Source organism: Wyeomyia smithii, chromosome 2 (assembly GCF_029784165.1).
Source record: "Wyeomyia smithii strain HCP4-BCI-WySm-NY-G18 chromosome 2, ASM2978416v1, whole genome shotgun sequence".
Taxonomy (NCBI): Eukaryota; Metazoa; Arthropoda; class Insecta; order Diptera; family Culicidae; genus Wyeomyia; species Wyeomyia smithii.
In genome coordinates this window covers 35,801,033-35,820,674 of record NC_073695.1, presented here as the reverse complement: position 1 = coordinate 35,820,674, position 19,642 = coordinate 35,801,033, and the positions used below count along the sequence as shown (strand labels likewise).

At 36.0% G+C, this 19,642-nt stretch overlaps 1 protein-coding gene across 1 annotated transcript in view; it reads left to right on the top strand.

The window, feature by feature from the left end:
* Positions 1–19,642, top strand: part of LOC129724507 (uncharacterized) — a 589,670-nt gene that overhangs the window by 403,253 nt on the left and 166,775 nt on the right. The gene's annotated exons all lie outside the window — the stretch shown is intronic.

Sequence of the window (19,642 nt, the reverse complement as noted above, 5' to 3'; positions counted from 1 at the left end):
CTTACTGACACTCAAACAACACGTGCGTTGCGCGGTAAGCGGTATCGCTAATGATTGCAAGAAAACATTTCATCTTTTATGTGTTCTCTCTGATTCTCTCTCTTCACTTATATTTCTACAACGCAACCCGCATTGGGAGTGAGTGACGCAAGCGCGCCAAACCATTGTTTTTGTAATCTCCTTTTTACATAATAGTGATTGATTTAGGTTACTCTCTATATCTTGACCTTCCTCTCTTTTCCGCATTCTCAAAATTAATTCTATTGATGTATTCGTATACTGTACATCTGTGTATGGACTTATCTGTAAACTGTACATCGTAGATCGACGGGTTTGTTCAGCTAAACTCAAAGAGTTAGATGTCATATAACAACTTATAGTGTAGACTTCATTGTTTTATTTAGTTAACAACAAAACCCATGTTTCTCGTTTCAAGACGTTTTCAAGACACTTTTGATTTTATCAGCTTTCCAAGGAAACCAGCAGAATTTAGCTAGCTCTCATACTCTTAGCGCTAGACCTCGTTAAAGGCAAACATACCGAAAACTGAAAAAAAGAATAGCTCTGCAGTAGGTAAATTTTAGCCATATGCGTAGAAGGATTTTTTTCATCAAATAGGGTCCTCAATCCCCCCTTGAAGGATTTTGAAAGAGCTCCCTGGTGATGAAAACATAAAATAGTGTTTTCATAGATAACGCATTAACAATTCCCGAGTCTTGTTGCGCCACGTGGTGGCTTCTACACACTACCACCTTTACGCTAAATAGCTGTTCTCCAGTAACCTCATACAACAGCTGATAGTGCATCTTTTTCCCCCGCGCACATCCACCGAGTGCTATGGCAACCACGGAATCAATTGTTTATTTTTGGTTCTTTGTTGAAGATAGTTTTGATGGCTTTCTCGATTAGCATCCTTCAGTGTTCATGTTTTATGTCCGTACCGGGGGATCAGCGTCCTATACAACGCTAGTTTCGTGCGGGTTTGCAAACTACGAGACCTCAGCTACTTACGGAGTCCATAGAAGTTAAAACTCGTCGTGTCATTTCACGGCACATACCGTTCTCACATGTCCCAAGCATACCGAGATAAACAAGTTCATCAACCACTTCAAATCGTTCTACACCAATCTTCGTTTTAGCACCAACACCACCGGAACTCCCACGCTCCCTGCCAGTTACCATGTACTTTGTTTTGCCAGAGAAAGTTGAGCCTCCATCTCGCAGCTTCCCTCTTAATAGACTTGAAGGCCTCCTTAACGGCCCTACGGTAGATACTGACGATATCAATTTCGTCCGCAAATCCAAGAAGCACATCATATTTCGTGATGATCGCGTCGTTTCTTTGTAGGTACGTTCGCTCTTCGCACCTTCACACGGGAAAGCACTTTGTATGCAGGATTGAGCAACGTGATGCCTTGATAGTTGCAACCAGAGCCTGACAAAATCATATTCAATTGACAATTATCAGGTAATTGTGATGCTTTGACCCGTCAATTGAAAAGCTTTTGTTTCATTTTCGAGCACTTCGTGAGTCACATGACACACAGTCGAAAGCTCTTGCTGTGATTCTGACAACTGAAGGGCTTGAAATCGATACAAACGCTTTTCAAATGAAAGCGAAGATTACCACCATCACTCTCAAACAGTGCTGATAAAAGTCATTTTCCCCAGCAAAATTCTTCGAAAATTACTGCCAATCATTTTCAATTTTCACTTCCAATGATCGCAGCACTCTTTCAGATACACTAGATTTTCGTCCTAGTAACGTGCTGTTGTACTCAGATGAAATAGATCGCGCGCATCGTTCACGGTTACGGATTAAAATTTGACGACAAATCCAACCAAATGATCTTTACTTCAAAGCGAAAAAGAAAAACAAACAGTCCACTCAACCAAAATGAACCTCACCGAAACACTTTTTCACTGACACTGACCGATGCCTTGACAATCTTCGTTAACTGATTATTCTGGCTACTGAAACCAGCTGGGATGAAAGTATAAAAAGTGAAGAAATTTTTGGTAGCGCCTGTAATGTATTCAGAGATGATAGGAATTTTGTTGAGTCCCAAAAGAAGTCAGGCGGCGGAGTATTGATAGCTGTTTCATCTAACTATAGCTCCGAAACTATTAAAACAACAAAAGTTAAGGAATTTGAGCATGTGTGGGTTAAATCCCACATAGCAGGTGAATTACACGTGTTTGCCTCAGTGTATTTTCCTCCTGACCAGGCTCACAAAACCACTTATGAAACCTTCTTCCAAATTACTGAACAAATTTTGTCACAACTTCCTTCCGAAGCTAAAATCCATATTTATGGAGACTTTAATCAACGCCATGCAGATTTCATGAAGGACTCAGAAAATGAATGTATTCTCCTTCCAGTCGTTGGGGACAATGAAACACTGCAACTCATTTTTGACAAAACCGCAAATTTCAGACTGAACCAAATCAACCACATCAAAAATCAACAGAACTGTTACTTAGACTTTTTATTTACAAACATTTATGATGATTTCTGTGTGACTGAATCATTGAATCCTCTATGGAAAAATGAGGCGTATCACACGGCAATCGAATACTCTTTGTTTATACATGCGCACTATGAATACGAGGAAGTCTTTGAATATGGAAAGGCAAATTATGAACATATTAGCAATAGATTAAACAATGTTAACTGGCAATTTATTCTTAAGAATAGAGGAAATGTTGACGTGGCGGTGGATACTTTTTATGAAATTTTATTTGATATAATTTAACAGGAAATACCTCTGAAGAAAAGGAGACGTACTGGAAATACAAAAAATCCTGTCTGGTATAATAGTCATATCAAAAATTTGAAAAACCGTAAATAAAAAGCACATAAAATCTATAGAAGACACAACAGTAGTGAAAATTTAGCAATCTATTTGGATATATGTGATCAACTGAATCTTGCCATCAGTAATGCGTTTGATGAATATAATGCAAAAACTGAACTTGAAACAAAATCCTGTCCGAAGAACTTCTATAGTTACGTGAAAACTAAACTAAAATCTGACAATTTTCCATCTATAATGCATCTTGACGAAAATGTCGGGGATAACTCGGAAAGGATTTGAAATCTTTTTGCAAAATTTTTCCAAGAAATCTATACAACATTTTCTGAAGAGGATCGCGACCACGATTATTTTGCATTTTATCCAAACTTCTCGAGGGATATTGGTGTAAACCAAATTCATGTGCAGGATATTTTTCAGGCGTTGAATAGCTTAGATGCCTCTTAAGGTCCTGGGCCTGACGGAATTCCGCTAGTATTTATGAAAAATCTTGCAACGGAACTTACAGCTCCATTGTTCTGGCTCTTCAACATGTCATTGGAATATGGATGCTTCCCATCAAAATGGAAAAGCTCGTTTCTAGTGCCTATTTTCAAATCAGGCCGGAAATCCGACATACGTAATTATCGTGGAATAGCCCTAATTTCTTGCATTCCTAAACTATTCGAAGCAATTGTAAATGGAAAACTATTTTCCCAAATTAAAAACCGAATAACTAAGAAGCAACATGGCTTCTTCAAGGGCCGTTCAACATCGACCAATTTACTTGAATTTATAAATTATTCATTGAATGCAATGGATAATGGAAACCATGTAGAAGCTCTTTACACAGATTTCAGTAAGGCATTTGATCGCATAGACATACCAATGCTACTTTTCAAATTGCAAAAAATGGGACTTCAGCCAGAACTCCTGAAGTGGCTCGAATCATATTTAACCAATCTCCAACAAATAGTTAAATTTAACGGACAAAACTCAAATCCAATTCTAGTCACTTCTGGTGTCCCCCAAGGCTCTCATTTAGGTCCTCTTCTTTCCATCTTGTATGTTAACGACATTTCCTTTATTCTCAAAAAACTAAAAACACCAAACATTTAAATATCATTAGGAAACCAAACTGTAGCAAATTGTGAAAGAGTTAGGGACTTAGGAGTTGTCTTAGACTCCAAACTAACCTTCATTGACCACTACAACACAATAATCCACAAGGCTAATAACATGCTAGGATTTATAAAGCGCTTTTGTTACAACTTTCAGGATCCGTATACCATCAAAACATTATATATAGCCTATGTAAGATCGATACTGGAATACTGCAGCATTGTATGGTCACCCTATACAATCACACACGAAGAAAGAATAGAATCGGTACAAAAGCAATTTTTATTGTATGCTCTTCGTAAATTAGGTTGGACATCATTTCCTCTTCCATCATATGAAGCTCGTTGCATGCTCATAAACATACAATCATTGAAAGAGCGTCGTGAATTCGCAATAGTGTCATTTGTAAACGACATCGTTTCGCAGCGCATTGATTCAGCTACACTTTTATCTAAGCTAAATTTCTACGCACCTCTTAGACAACTTCGAAATCGAAACACGTTTGCCACATATCATTACCACACAAATTATGCAAAATTCGGACCCTTGAATCGTATGATGGCCACTTACAATCAATACTGCGAAACTATTGACTTTACAATGTCTCGGCATGAACTTAAACACTTTTTCAGCCTAATACGCAATCGCAACGCTTATTGAAAAAATAGTTTGTAAGTAAACATTGTATTAGAATATTAGAATATTGTATATTGTCTACTTCTGATTGACGAAATGAATAAATTGTAAATTGTAAACTGATTTTGTTGTCTTGCTTCCATCGCATGAAATATAATGAGGTGATTTGACAGTTCACTTCCATGCAAAAATCGGGAAGGGAGAATTCTGAAAGGATTGTAAAAAACTAACGTTTATGGATGCTTTTTTTCATTTTCACTCAAGAGTGTCAACAAATTTCAACCCTGCTCTCAAATGACGATTCTCAATTGAAAATCTCGATGAGCGCTGACGGAGACAGAAAGCTTCCATACAGTACTTCTATAGGAAAGAGGGAGGAAATATTGATCGGAACTTGCGTAACGTATTTATTGGATGCCATTGCCGTTCTAACTACGGCTTGCGGTATTAGAAAACTACCATCGAGCGACGTGATGCGGTGCTAATTTCAATTGAGATGCTGAAGGAAAGAGTTTCTCTCTCCGTCACTCTCTTCGTCGATTGAAATAGTTATTAGTTTCGTTTGTAATGATCCGAAAAAAGAAAGAGGGAAAGAGAGGTAGAAATGATTCGTTGACAGAAGCTGAAAGGAATCAGGTGAAAATGAAACTGTTCGAATCAAAATGACAGCGCGAGCATATCAGTTTCATTGTTTTGTTTCGAAAATGTAGAGCCCTGGTTGCAACAATACATTCGACGGCCTTTCAACCAGTCGTTCGGCGTTTGTTCACCGCCCAGGTCCTAAGTATGATCTGGTGGTTGAAAAGTTTGTATAAAAAGGGTCGACAGATAAAAATGGTCCTGTTAGAACTCAAACTGTAAAAATGAAAGATTATAACTTTTTAACAATTCCTGTGAATTTCGGTGCTAATAGCCATTCGGAAGTGCGTAAAGTCTTCAGAGATATGATTGAAATTTTCTCGTGAGCAAACGTAGAAGCGACGAACCCGGCGAGCAATTACTTGGCGGCATTTTGACGCAGTTCTATCTATGCTAGGGGCACCAATTCACTGAAATAGATGAGAAACTAATATCTTTTTTTTCCAGGTTGAGCTCTAGAGCATTTGTTTGTTTTTCTTAACCAGTGTAGTGTAATATACGAGTAATAGACGAGCTTCCCAATTTTCCCAGCTTCAAGTAAAACCAGTAGTATTGCACTAAGGAGTGCTAGAGCCACTTTAAGGAAGAGTATTCGAGAAATTTAAAAGTTGAATAACGGAAAAGAATAACGTTATGGCCACACCCGGATTTAGGAGGGGTTCCGGGGGGCCCGGGCCCCCACATTTTGAGCGCCTCTACAATAAAGAATAAACAAACTTTTTTGTAGTATTTGGTCCACTGCGACCATTAATTTGATCTCTTATGGTAACAAAAATTCTCTAATAAAAATTCTTAAGTTTTTGATCCCCAATAATAAAAAACGCAGTTTCAAAATGTAGAGAATATTTGCTAAACAGAAATTGCACTGCGCATTATTTTGGCTCTAATGGTTTCTAACGCAACTGGGGGAAACGTCTTTTTCGAAAATGAGAATATGTTGTGTAAACTCTATAAAATGGAATGCTGTCAAATTTGGCGTTGTGAAGTTGCAAATACGATATGCTGAAGAAATTGAAAGTTGATTATTTAATTGATTTTCACCGAGGATACCTCATGTTCTAAAAATTTCTAACAAATTTTGGTCATGTCTTCGGAGATAAATAAATGTTCTAAATATATACATTATTCAGCCTCAGCGCTCACCTCTGGTCAGTTTTGTTATAAGTAGAACTTTTTTTTATCAAGAGGAAGGAGTCTTATCGAACCTTGTTTCTCCAGCCAAGATCGTGCCTTAATCACAATTGCCTGAAGAAAACTATTATACTTTTTTTTCCTGTGTGGGCTCATCATTGCGACCAGAGATTAGGTCTATTGTGATATTGCCCAAGTGTTTTCTGTACTCCGCACTTCATATTATTGGCAGTATCACTATTGAAGTAAGTGATACGCTTATCATTCATATCCGTACTTGTGTGTAAGTTTTACCTTCCCGTTTCAAGCTTACTACTCTACTATACCGAGCCTCTGTTCCTCCTAACAATATCGCCTAATTACAATTCCCTGGAGAGAGCTTTCATGCATTACTCGCACCAGTTTTATTTTAACAGGGACTTATTATTGTTATAAGGAAAGTCAACAGAGGTACTGTAGAATTCAGATTGAAGGAAAGGTACTTGGTGGGAAGCCTGAGAATAAACCCATTCTAAAGTCCTTTGGCAACCAAATGGCCTGATTCTACTATGATTCGAACCCACGACCACCCGCTTTTCAAAGCAGACTCTGTAACCTTGCGGCTACGAAGCTCCCCACCAAAATACTACACTTCTATTTGCCTAAATAAATAAGCTTTTGTAGAGTTTTCTATGGGATGCCCCTAAAATCCTTTTCTGTCGGAGAAGTTTTAATGAAAATCTTCAATAACTCAAAAAATATAGGAGATAAAAATAAACTTTTCGAAGATAAATTTACGTGTTTCGTTAAGGTAAATAATTTTATAGAACACAGAAAAATTGTAGAACATCACTGTGTTATATTACTTTAATTGATTTTAAGGTGCATTCTGTAGAAAACTCCACAAAAGGTCACTCAAACAGGCAGATAGAAGTAGGGTGTCTTTGACAAAGTTATTTTTTATTAGGTGCGCCACAGCCTAACCGAAAAAGCGGGTTTCATATGCGAAACTGAGCAACGTGGATCTTGTTTTTTACTTTTAGGAGGATTAATCACTGGATTTCTGCCTTATAAAACGGAAAATAAATAATAAAACAATTTCGCTGAAGACACCACAGCTTTAAAATCGTTTTTGGAGATCAAAATTTCGATCACGTGTTTGCAGTTTTAGAAACAGTGTGCGACGCACAGTGCGTTGGATGTATGGGAACGCAGGACAAAAATCAAAACAGCAATTCTAGTGATTTTTTTCAATTGGTGTGACACTGATGAGAGCTACTGTTTGCATAATTGACGAATGTCAAATACGTAATAGCAAATATGTCTCAAACGCCACTTTTGCCTTTCTCCTAGAAAGGTATAGCAATCACTTGCAAAACCGAAAGTATAAAAGTGCTCCAAAGGGCCGAATGGCATATATCACTCGACTCAGCTCTACGATCTGAGCATTTTCTGTATGTATGTGTGTGTATGTGTAGATTTTTATTCTCACTCACTTTTCTCAGAGATGGCTGGACCGATTTTCATGAAATTAATTGCAAATGAAAGGTCTTGTTGCCCCATAAGACCCAATTAAATTTCATTGTAATCGGATTTTTAGTTTAGAGGTTATGTACCAAAATGTAAAAATAATGGAACATCAATATCTCAAAAACCACACAACCGATTTAAACAAAATTGGTTTCAAAAACACGGGCTACCTAAAATACCTTTTACCATTCGAATTTTATAAAAATTGGACATGTGGTTCAAAAGTTATGAAAAGAAACGTGTTCTGAGACTGTTTAATCTCACTCATGTTTCTCAGAGATGGCTGAACCGATTTTGATAAAATCAGTGTCGAATAGAAAGTCAAGTTGCCTCATAAGACCCTATTGATTTGTTTTGCAATCGGACTATTACTTTGCCTGTTATGTTTAAAAATGTGAAATCCAGCTATGAAAAGGAACATATTCCGAAAAGTGTAAATATCTAAACTGAATTAAGTATTTCATTATGTATCAACATGAAGTAACATGTTTATCATCTTTTCTGCATGAAAAACAACTAGATAATACCTCTATTTTCTTATAATTAAAGAAATAAATCATCGTTTCAGTTTCCTTGAATGGGCCACCGTTTCCTTATTTGGACCACAACAATTTCCTAATTTGGGCCTAGTCTAAATAATACATCTCTTTAACAGTAGCTGCCGCTGATGAAACTAACTCTGGCTTACGCACTGAGAGTTCTGGATCTGGATCAACTGTAGACTGCACCCGTTCTTTCGTAATAGGGAATCCTTTACGTGCCATCCGAGTTATCCAGCATTTGAATCCTCTTCCGCGGCAGTCAATGCAGTTTGTTTACCTTTTCGTGGTTTTCCTGACCACTTGCTGCTTGCACGGAACATTACGGTGGATCGTGGAACATTGGAGCGCCTGCAAGCTTCTCTAGTCGAAACACCGCTTTTTATTGCTTGAAGACACTCAGTAACAGCTGCTTCAGTATATTTTTTACCAATTTCCGGCGTTTTTCCCATTTTAGCAGTAATTTTATACAATAACACGATCACAACAAATTTATGGTAACTATGGTAACTATGATTCGCGGCGTTATTTCGATGATAGCTCTTGTTCGTAATGAAGCATGCCGGAATAAGGAAAACAGTATTATTTCCACCCTTAATTGGGCCACTATTTTTTTCAATGTTTTAAGTGTTTTTCCAGTAAAAATTATTGCTTATCTTTTAAAGACACTATTATCCTACCCGTTCATCGAAAATCTGATTATTTTCGCTCGGAAAGTGTGATGTCAGTACAGTTTTTGGTAAAGCCATTTCCTATGAAAACGTTAACGAACCATGGCAAACCAGGTAACTGTTTTTAAAAGACATTTTTTGCAGCTTTAATGAAGTATATTATAGTAAACGTCTGCTGCGACATTTCTAATGAAGAACATTATTGAAGTTGTCAAAGCATAAATCAAAATAAGTATATTTATAATGTGTCATTTGGTGTAAAAAGTTCAGGTGGTCCACTAAAGGAAGTGGTCTATATTAAGCAGATCTACCCTAACACCCTATCAAATTTTACTGTAATCGAACTGTAACTTCGTCTGTAATGTACCAAAATGTGAAAATCATAAAACTTCATTATCTCAGAAACTACACTACCGAATTGATCAATACTATTATCAGATGAATGGGCTAGTTAAGGGTTAACTGATGAATTATGATTGAACACGTGGTTTCAAATTTTGGCTACCCTATACGTTCCCATTTCATTTGATTATAATAGAACTTAAGCAACCGTTATGTATTAAATTGTTAATAAAACAACGAAAGTCTATCATCTCAAAGATTACATGACTTATTTGAACATAACTGGTGTCATACGAACGAGTCATCTCTCAAACTTACAAATAACAAACTTCATAACAATTTGATATGTGGCTCAAAAGTTATGGAAAGAAAAGAAATTCAAAAACTATTTAAAACTATACCTGTTTTGATCGATATATGGGGCCTCAACATAAATTAAATGTGGTATCGTACTATTTGAACGTTCCAAATTTATTGATTCCTTGCGATGTGTTTAAAGTCTGAAAATGCACGACGAAGCGGCCATGGGATATGATCAAAGTCAAATAACAAATCGTGTAAAATGATTGGTTTAATCGAAATGACAACATCCTCGACTTTTGGCTTCTGTACATGGTATTCGGACATTTTCATCAAATTTTCTGGCATCAATCTGACACCGGAACCGGAAATACTCATATTGGGATTGTATTTAGTTATTTTGGTTGTTTTCCAGAAACTAAAAGTGGTCGTCTTTAAATTCCAAATGGTGTCCAGGATCAATGTTTGGTTTCTATGCATCATTTCGATTACGGAAATATCCATATTGAGTATTATTCGGTAATTTTTGACTGTTTCCTAAAAGTTGCCATTTAGCAATTCAAAATGGTGCCTGAGGTCAATTGTTAGCTCATTGTATCATTCTGGTTCCAGAGATACTCATATTAGATGGTATTTGGTTATTTTAGGCTGTTTTTCACAAACCGGAAGTCGCCATCTTGGATTTCAAAATGGTATTTAAGATAATTTCTGGCCTCTGAACGTCATTCTGGTTCATTTGATCATTTTTGGCTGTTGCCCAGGAGCCGGAAGTCGCCATCTTAAAATTCAAGATTGTGTCTGTGATTAATCTTTAGCTTACGTCCATCTTTCTGGTTCCGGAGATACTCATATTTAATGGGAATCGTCCATTTCAGGCCGTTTTCCAGAAACCGGAAGTTGCTATCTTACAATTCAAAATGTTGTCTGGAGTCGATTTTTGGTAACAGTACATCATTACGGTTTCGGAAATACCCATATTGAGTAGTATTTGGTCGTTTGTCGCTGTTTTTCCGAAACCGGAAGTCGCCACTTTGGATTTCATAATGGCATTTGAAGACAATTTCGATCGATTTAACTCCTGTGTATCATTCTAGATCCGGATATTATTATATTGTGTGGAAATCCGCCATTTTTGGCTGTTTTCCAGACAACGGAAGTTGCCATCTTACAATCCAAAATGTTGCCTGAGGTAGATTATGAAACAAATTTGTCTCTACCAAAAACATTCACCTGCCAAAAATGGTTCCATTGAGTTGGTTAGCTCTCGAGATGTGCAGAAATTTGTGTTTCATTTCCACTTCCAGAAAAAGGAGGGGAGTCCAACTATTATGGACATATTTGTTACCCCTTAAAACATCCACATGCAAAATTCGGTTTCATTTGCTTGGTTTGTTCTTGAGTGGTGCAGAAATTTATGTTTAATTTGTATGGGACACCTCCCTTACAGAAGAGGGAGGGGTCTCAAACTATCATAGGAACCTTTATCAGCTCCAAAAACCCCTACATACAAATTTTCACGTCGATCGGTTCGGTAGTTTTCGAGCCTATATGGATCAGACAGACAGACAGACAGACCGGACTGCATATTTATATGTATAGATTACAACATCAATATTTTAGAACCTAAAGAGTGAATATACATTTATTGGAAGTTTGAATGAGAAAGGCTGGGTCTGACCGCTAGGTGGATTAATTTAGGTTTTTGTATAGAAGCATAAAATGATAATTTTCCAACAATATTATCCATTTAGAAATAAAAGCCTTGAAAAGCATATTCAAATAATTTTTGGGCGATGAAAAAGTGATCTGAACGCCATAACAATTTGTTTTTATTATTTTTTGAAATTAATTTCCTTTTAACCCTCTAGTGCTCAAATTATTTTTAGACTGACTTCGAACAAATCACTATAAAGCCTTATAAACATTTTTAAGTCGTTATTGAAGCTTTTTAGAGGTTTGACTGAAGGTCGTCTAAAGGCGGCACTGGGAACTAGAGGTTTATAATGTTTATATACGGTTTACAGTAGCAAAACATTTGGACGCCATCAATCCTGGCATCTTTTATGTGTTTAACACATAAATTACGTGTTATACATAAAAATAAGGGACAAATGTACGATAAATTGCTCACTCTTGGTTCCAATCAACGTATCCGATTTCAGATAAAAAAAACGGACTTCTCGAGACAACCAAACAATACATTGTAAGAGATGGGGTTACCTTTTCTCTACTGGCCTTTCGACTATATAATCTTGTAAAGTTCTACGTTAACCGTCATATCGTGGTTTTGCACACAAACCTTTCCGAATTTTTGAAATATAAAGATGTGGTAATAACAGAGCAGGATTCCAAAATATATTTAGAAAGTTTATGACACCCGGAAAAATTAAATTATATATCAGAAAATTGATTAGAGTAGTTCGTTTAGCTTTGATCATAAATCCTTTTGGAAAGCAGAAGCGGTAAAAAGGGAGATGATCGTTGAATATGCAGATCCCATATGATACTTTGTTTAATCACCAAGATAAAAAAGTTAGATAACACTGGTAAGTACAGGTTTTACCCTAGAGCTCAAACTGGAAAAAATAAAGAACTTTTAGATACTCAAAGGAACTCTTTAACCATTCCTGTGAATTTTGGTGCTCACCAACATTTTTTCAAAGACTGGAATGAGATTTTTAGAAAACATAACGTTGAAGCGACGAACCCGGTGAGCAATTACTATGCGACACTTTGACGTAAGTTGACGCGTTTGACAGCCCAAGGAACAATTGAAACATAATAAAAAAATAAATTGTGATCATTTGTTGCACTAATAAAATTCCGAGGTTTTAAGAAACATTTTTTGTTACTGCGATGAAATTGTAAAGAAACAAGCAACAACTAAAGTTGCATCGCTGCTTCAAAAATCTTCACACCAACAACGTAATTCGCGAGGTTGGATTTGTTGTTGAAACGGGTAAACGGCATTTGAAAATCTAACCTTTACTGAATAGATCTAGTGGGTGGAGCATATAGGTTGCCAACGTGATGCTTGCGAGATACGAAAAACAAACACACAAAAATACTTCTAAAAGTTGCTGTCATGCTCTGAAGCCATGTAACAGCAACTTTTGCTCGATCGTTCGCCTTATATTTGTTTTTGAGATGCGGTTATTTACTGCGTTGTAACTTTTAGGTACTTGGACTAGAAGTCGTCCAAAAAGTGTGGGTCTCTAAAACGAAATGTGATAAATTGCTTTGAATTTCATTATCACGCTGAGATACTGATGAATTGAAGAAGCAAAATTAAAACTGGTAATGACCATTAGCATGATAAGGGAAGCAATATTTGAAACTGAGCCATGAGCTTGCAAGTGTTTCTACAGCAAATGACGTAAATAGTATAAACGAGAAAAGTGAATAGAAATTAATAACTGGAGTTGAATCCTCAAATTTCTGGAAATAATCAAAGATAAATCGCTATACAGACAATATCTTTCCATTCTGACCATTTGCCGTTTTAGAATCTCACCACAACGCCATGAAGTTTCTATTGCGCCCTAGTTGCTGTTACGCTGCATCTTCGTAGCTGAAATTTTTCCATGCAGCATTTACCATTTTGTTATTAAATTCCATGCATTAGTTCATACACATTGCGGTTTCATTCTTGAAACTTGTGTTGAAACAACGAAAATGTTGCAATTGGCTCCACCTCCTGCGCTTTTTTGTCATTGTATAAGAAACTCAGATGTAACTGCAACTTAATTTCGCATAAGAATTTGTTGCTGTGATGCACAAAGTTTATAATCGAAACAACTTTTGCTGCTTGGGAATGGCTATGGGGACCAATCCCACATTGAGCTAATTGTTGTCAAAACTGATATAAAGTCCAAGAAAGGCAGAACATCATCAGACCCAAAATTGTTGGAAAATGCAAAAACCGTGTCAAATTAAGCTGTAATTCATTTCAAAGTCGTAAAAATATCCTGAAGACTAGAACAGACGAAAGCGAGTTTCGTTTAATGATTCAAAAAATACATCCAGAAAACTCCGCAAAGCTGGAAATCCTAATGAAATAACAGGAGACCCACAAATACAGTCGCTAACAGTGCTGAAATTCGATGGAAACAATTTTAGAAGTCCAGAAATTAAGTAAAAACGAGACGGAAATTTAAAAAAAGTTTTGAATTCTAATAAAATCACTTTAAATTTCTTTTGAGCGTCTTAGTAAAATGCAATTGAATATTGAGAATAGATTATGTTTCCATTTAATTCTACTACAAAAAATCGAATACCCTTCAATTGAATACCGTCCGCAGATACGTATTTCGGTTACTACATACAACCATCATCAGTGCTTATGTGGACTGTGCACATAAGCACTGATGATAGTTGTATGTATCAACCGAAGAACGTATCTGCGGACGGTATTCGATTTTTTGTAGTAGAATTAAATGGAATCATAACCTATTCTCAATACAGTGATCACCCGATTATATCACCTCCTGATGATTTTTGGCGAGATAAAATAGGGAAAGTGATAAAATCGGGAAATTTTTACAAGTTTATTTTTTTATTGAAGATGTTAAATCAATAACTAAATACGTAAAATCAGTGATTTTAATTTTTTTTTTTGGAAAATTTATCTGTACAAACATATGAAAAAAGCTGCAGTTGTTTTTTTATAAATCGATATATCTGAATAATGACAGAAGATAGAGAAAAGTTGTGAAGGGATGAATTTGAGAAAACTGTCTGAGCTTTAAAAAAAAAAATATTTAAAAAATTTAATTTGAGATCCTGTACTGAAAAAAAAAAATTCAAAAATAAAAAGTGACTATACAAAATCAATCATCACTATTTTTTTAAATATTTCTTTAGATAGATAATTCAATTGCCTAAAACTTTTCTGAACAAACCTTAAAAATGAAAAACCTAAAAAAACGATGTAAAGCTGCAAATAAATTACAATTAAATTTTTTAATAGTTCATGTTTTTGTTTGAATTGGTAAAATTAATTACTTGCTTTTTTGTAGCGCAGTACAATCAGCAAAATATTAGATGTTCTCACAATACTAAATTTTGCCGAAAACAGCATGTTGATATCTCTCACATATTGCAACCAGAAAAATCTTAAAATGTAAATAACGATTTTTAATGCCTTCTCATAGAAAACTTTATGTTGCTTGCAATATGTAAGAGATAGAAACATGATGTCTTCTGTAAAAATTCTTGTTTTGAGATCACCTAATACTTTGCTTAAGACACCAAGCGTCTATCTTTATCTAATGAAAAGTAAATATTCTATCTCACTCTTGAAATTTCACATACAATATGAGAAAAAAGGAATATTTCTAAATAAAAGAAGAGGGGAATAATTTTTAGGGAAATCCAAAATTTTTATCGTGGGCGGATCAACCGAATGAAGCAAAAATTACAAAAATAATCGCTTATTAACTACTTTTAGCAGTTAAGAAAATTACTTTTAATTTTGGCACTTTCTCGCTCTTGCAGTCTTTTTGAGTTTATACCGTGAACATTGCTGAGTAAACAAGGATAAAAAATCTTAATTTAAGGTGAAAAACGTAAAAAACATCCTAAAGGTCAAAAAGGACAAATAGCAACTCCATCAATTAACCAAAACAAAAACGAATAAAACAGAAGTAAAAAGTCAATTTGTTAAAAACAGATTTTGGAGGTCAAAAGATCTAATAAAAAATCTCATAACAGATTATTATCTTGCGCGTTGAATGAAAAGTTACCCTAAATGGAACATAAATTGGTTTCAATGGCTAGAAATGATTCGGTATTTGACCAATTGTACTTTGATTGATTGCCGAGAGAGAATGGCTAAAAAAATATAAAACTGCGAATAATTCCTGGGAGAGTTTGAACAATGATTTCAAATTTAAATCCAATTGAGACGGCTAAAAATGTAGAAATAAACTCATATCAAGTTATTCCACTGAAGCTGATTTTCTAGACACAAAAAAGGCATTCGACAGCACAAAGATTTGATTGCGAGATTTTTGAATTATAATTTTGCAAATTTTATGATTTAAATTTTATAATCTAAATTGTCTGATCGAATTCTGTAGGTTGTTAATCTAAACTTTTGCCTAAAGCAGATGCCTAAATATTCAATCTCGGGTCCAGGCATGTAGTCACTGTTCTGTGATGACACAACCATATACGTAGACGGAAAAAATTATCGTTTCATAAGCAGACGATTATGGTTAATATCTCCCAGTGCTTTCAAAAATCAATTGAACGTTTTTCCTCACAAGCTAAAACTTCTTCTCCTTAAACACCCACGTTTTTAATACGAATGTGATTATCTGAAGTTGATCTGACAAGATTAAGTACTTGCTACTAATTTGCTTTATTAAGAAAGACTCTAGAATTATTCAAACACAGAATCAAATAACTATTTCTTCCAGGATCCCTGAAAATCCAACCATAAGCGAAACAAAGTGATATCGGTACAGTTCTAACCGACAGTGCGGCTTAGATGAAAACAACAAGCCAATCGGAAAATGCGCAAATACTTAAACTGAAACTTTTCTGCTAAGTGTAGAGCAAAATCGGTTGAAGATCAACATGACCTAAAAGCACAGAGCTTGTGCAAAACCCAATGACATAAATCGTTTTGATACAACGAAAGCGAAACAACCAAACATCAGGAGCATGCTCCATTCAGAGTCGATCCGGAGCACATTACCGGGGTCTACTGGAGCACAGCTGCTGAATGATTTACCTTGCTAACTTAAACAGACAAAAAAGAGATTTCCACCATACTTCTGACACAGCATCGTTTCCTATTTTTCACCTTACCGACTGATCAATGTGAAAATAGGACACAGATACTGTTGTTGTCTCGCTGCTTGCTAGCTGGGAACAAAAAAATTTCCGCTTGTTTTTGGTGAATCGAATGAGACGTTGTGGTAGTACCACGGTGCAGGGGAACGTTTTGTTCTTGCGACTCACCCTTCATACGGGTTTTCTTTTATGCTCATTTCTATGCAGGAAAAACAATGGCGGTTGGTATTGAAAAATAACAGAATGACAACCTAGAAACCAAGCGAAAGCAGGATGCTTTCGTCAGCTTCCGGTGTATAAATCGATGTGCCTGTTTGTAATGTGCATTTAAATTTGTCAAATTACTTATCACGGTTTTGGCAAATTCATGTCATGGTTTAATCACGGTGCTACACAGTTTTCGAATTGATCAGGTTATGCGTTTTACTTATGTTAAATGTTACATGTTTTCTACGTCGACAAGGAATGTTTTTAAAATTTATTAAATTACTCGAAAGTTGAGATTTTAATTACTATACACAGGTATCGGCTAATCATGATCCGGACGGTAGCTCGAAAAGGTGCACCACAGCATTACGGCTAAGTGCAACAGACGCTCGCCTCGCCGGTGATGATAATGGAACAACTTTCTACCGGCGACGGTGTCGCTAAGGACTAAAACTTTACACTTCTTTTCACTTCACATTTACTTCCTTTTTAATACTCACCTAAACGCTTTGTTTTAACTTATGAATATTTACTTCATCGTCGATTTCTCCACCGGTGGCGATGTTCGTCCTTTCAACTAACTTTATGTGTGCGCAGTGCAGGTCTAAGTGATAGCGTTTTTATGCTGTCAAAGTTTATCTAGTAACAGCGTCATATTTTGGCCTCCAGCGAGGGATTTCGATGAGCCGTGACATTTATGTCCACTAAACTGTGCAGATGAAAAATTCAGGTTGAATGTGTTTTACACAAGCTTTGAATTATTCACGGTGGAAAGTTTTTCAATTTATCGTAACAGCGTTGATCGTATGCTGAACTTCAGTTTACTTCACATATACGAAATAACTCTATCAATTAGGAATAATAAATTGGAACCATAAATGATTTATGTGATAAAAAAATCAGATATGACAAAAACAATAACACAATGACAAATATATAAGAAATGAGAAAAAAATTAAACAAAGAAATTGATACATATTTGTTTAAACTGTAAGAAATTTACCGCTATCGCTATTGCTAAAAGTTTTTTCAGCTTGAGTGAAAACTTCCGAAATAACTTTTAATGTCGAATGTCACCTCCATCATAAATCATTAGAAAGAAAGTTAGAGTTCCAGCGAAAAACAAATTGAAGTCCTTGGTGCGAAACGTCCGCAACCTATGATTTTAATTCTCTATCTCACCAGAAAACTCTCAATGCTCCTTTGGTTCGAAATTGGAACAGAAAGCTGTAGGTGATACACATTGTCTTGACAGTGGCTGCCATTACTTAAGAGATGCTAGCCGGTGACAGCCGTGCGTTAAATTTAGTACGACCCGATCGGTTCCTGAGTTGGGCGTGGCAAGTTACGATAACAATGTGTCCAAGTGCGGTGACATTTATAGGACTGTTACTTCATCATCCGGTTTTGCTGGTGGCTACCGATACTCGCTGGGAAGATAACTCAGAATGCTTGGAATGTCGATGGAGAGAAGCAGTGTGTGTGTTCAACCTGCGTGCCACCCATTTCTGACCCGGCCGGGTGTAATGTTCAAGCACAATGCCAACAATGACAAAGCGAATTGAAACTGCAGATGCCGTAAATTGAAAGCTATATCCCGATGCATTTCACATACGAAGCAGACGTTACGTCCGGTGGTATATCGGATGATAGTCTCTGTTGGTGCGATAGATGGAATGGACGCTACTTGATAAGCTATTAGACATTGCTTAGGATGAATGAAATATAGGTTTACCATTACTTGTTAATCAGTTCGATTTTAACTAGCCTAGAGTTTCATTTTCTCAGATTTGAATTCGATAGCTGATAATAAATAATAAATAATTATTTTCCATCGGTCATTGTACGAGTGTTCGCATTGATTTCAATAGTTAGTTTCCTTTGCTGTTATTGAAACGGTATTTCCTTTGCTGTTTCCTTTGCTGTTATTGAAACGGTACACAGTGCGTTGAGCCATAGACAAAAATCGGTTTTCTTTCTTTTTTATGTGGATGCACCAAGTACCCAGAAGTGTTCATAGATATCTCCTGGGTTGTGAACAAGTATTGGTGAGCTTTGAGAAGCATCACAAATAGTAATACAACAATAGCAAGCGTCAGCGTCCAGAGCAATCATTAGTTTCACATTTCGTGCTAAATTGTCACGCGTTTTCTAAACGTTGGTAAAACTTAATTACTTCGTGTATTCCAATACAACAAAATGGATAATAACAATCAAGGTTAGTGCGATATATTTCTTTGATAGAGAGACTTCGTTTCGATTGCGTGTATGATTAATCGGTATGATGAGTTGGTGAAGGTAATAATCCTTGAAAAATGCGAACTCAAACTTTCGTTAGCGTTTTAAAAAAAGTTCCACCGAGTTCCTCTCTAAAACATACATCAAAAGTTTGCTTGAAGTGTCCTCTACAAAATATATAAAAATTGGCTGCAACTTCCTGTAACTCTGAGAGATTTTTTATTTTTCGTATATCAATGCCAATCGCTCGTGAAGCGGCAGATATTTGAAAAGTGGTTTAACTGCAATGCAAGCAAAAGAACATCATGTGTATTTCGATATTGTCTCTACCAGAAGACACAGTCGACCATGTTTATGAAGATTTGCACAAGTTTTCTGCTGTATATTGTCCGAAATTGAACTCGAAATAGGAGAAATGCAATAGAATAAAAAAGTATTTTATGAAAAAGCATGAAATTTGCTTGGAGTCACCGCTTGCTCTTTCTCGATTCGGTGAGAATAATAATTATGAATACAACCACATTTCTACTCGTGAGCGTCCTCAGAAACTTTCTAAAGCTGCTCAAGAAGAATTAAAAAACGGCGAGTTGCAGACCTCATTGAAAATAACTCCCCAAAAGAACTAGTATTTGCTGCTACCGTTTCGACCAACTATTCCAATTCGTCTGAAGATGACCCAAAACTTGACTTGATAATATAATATGCATCATGA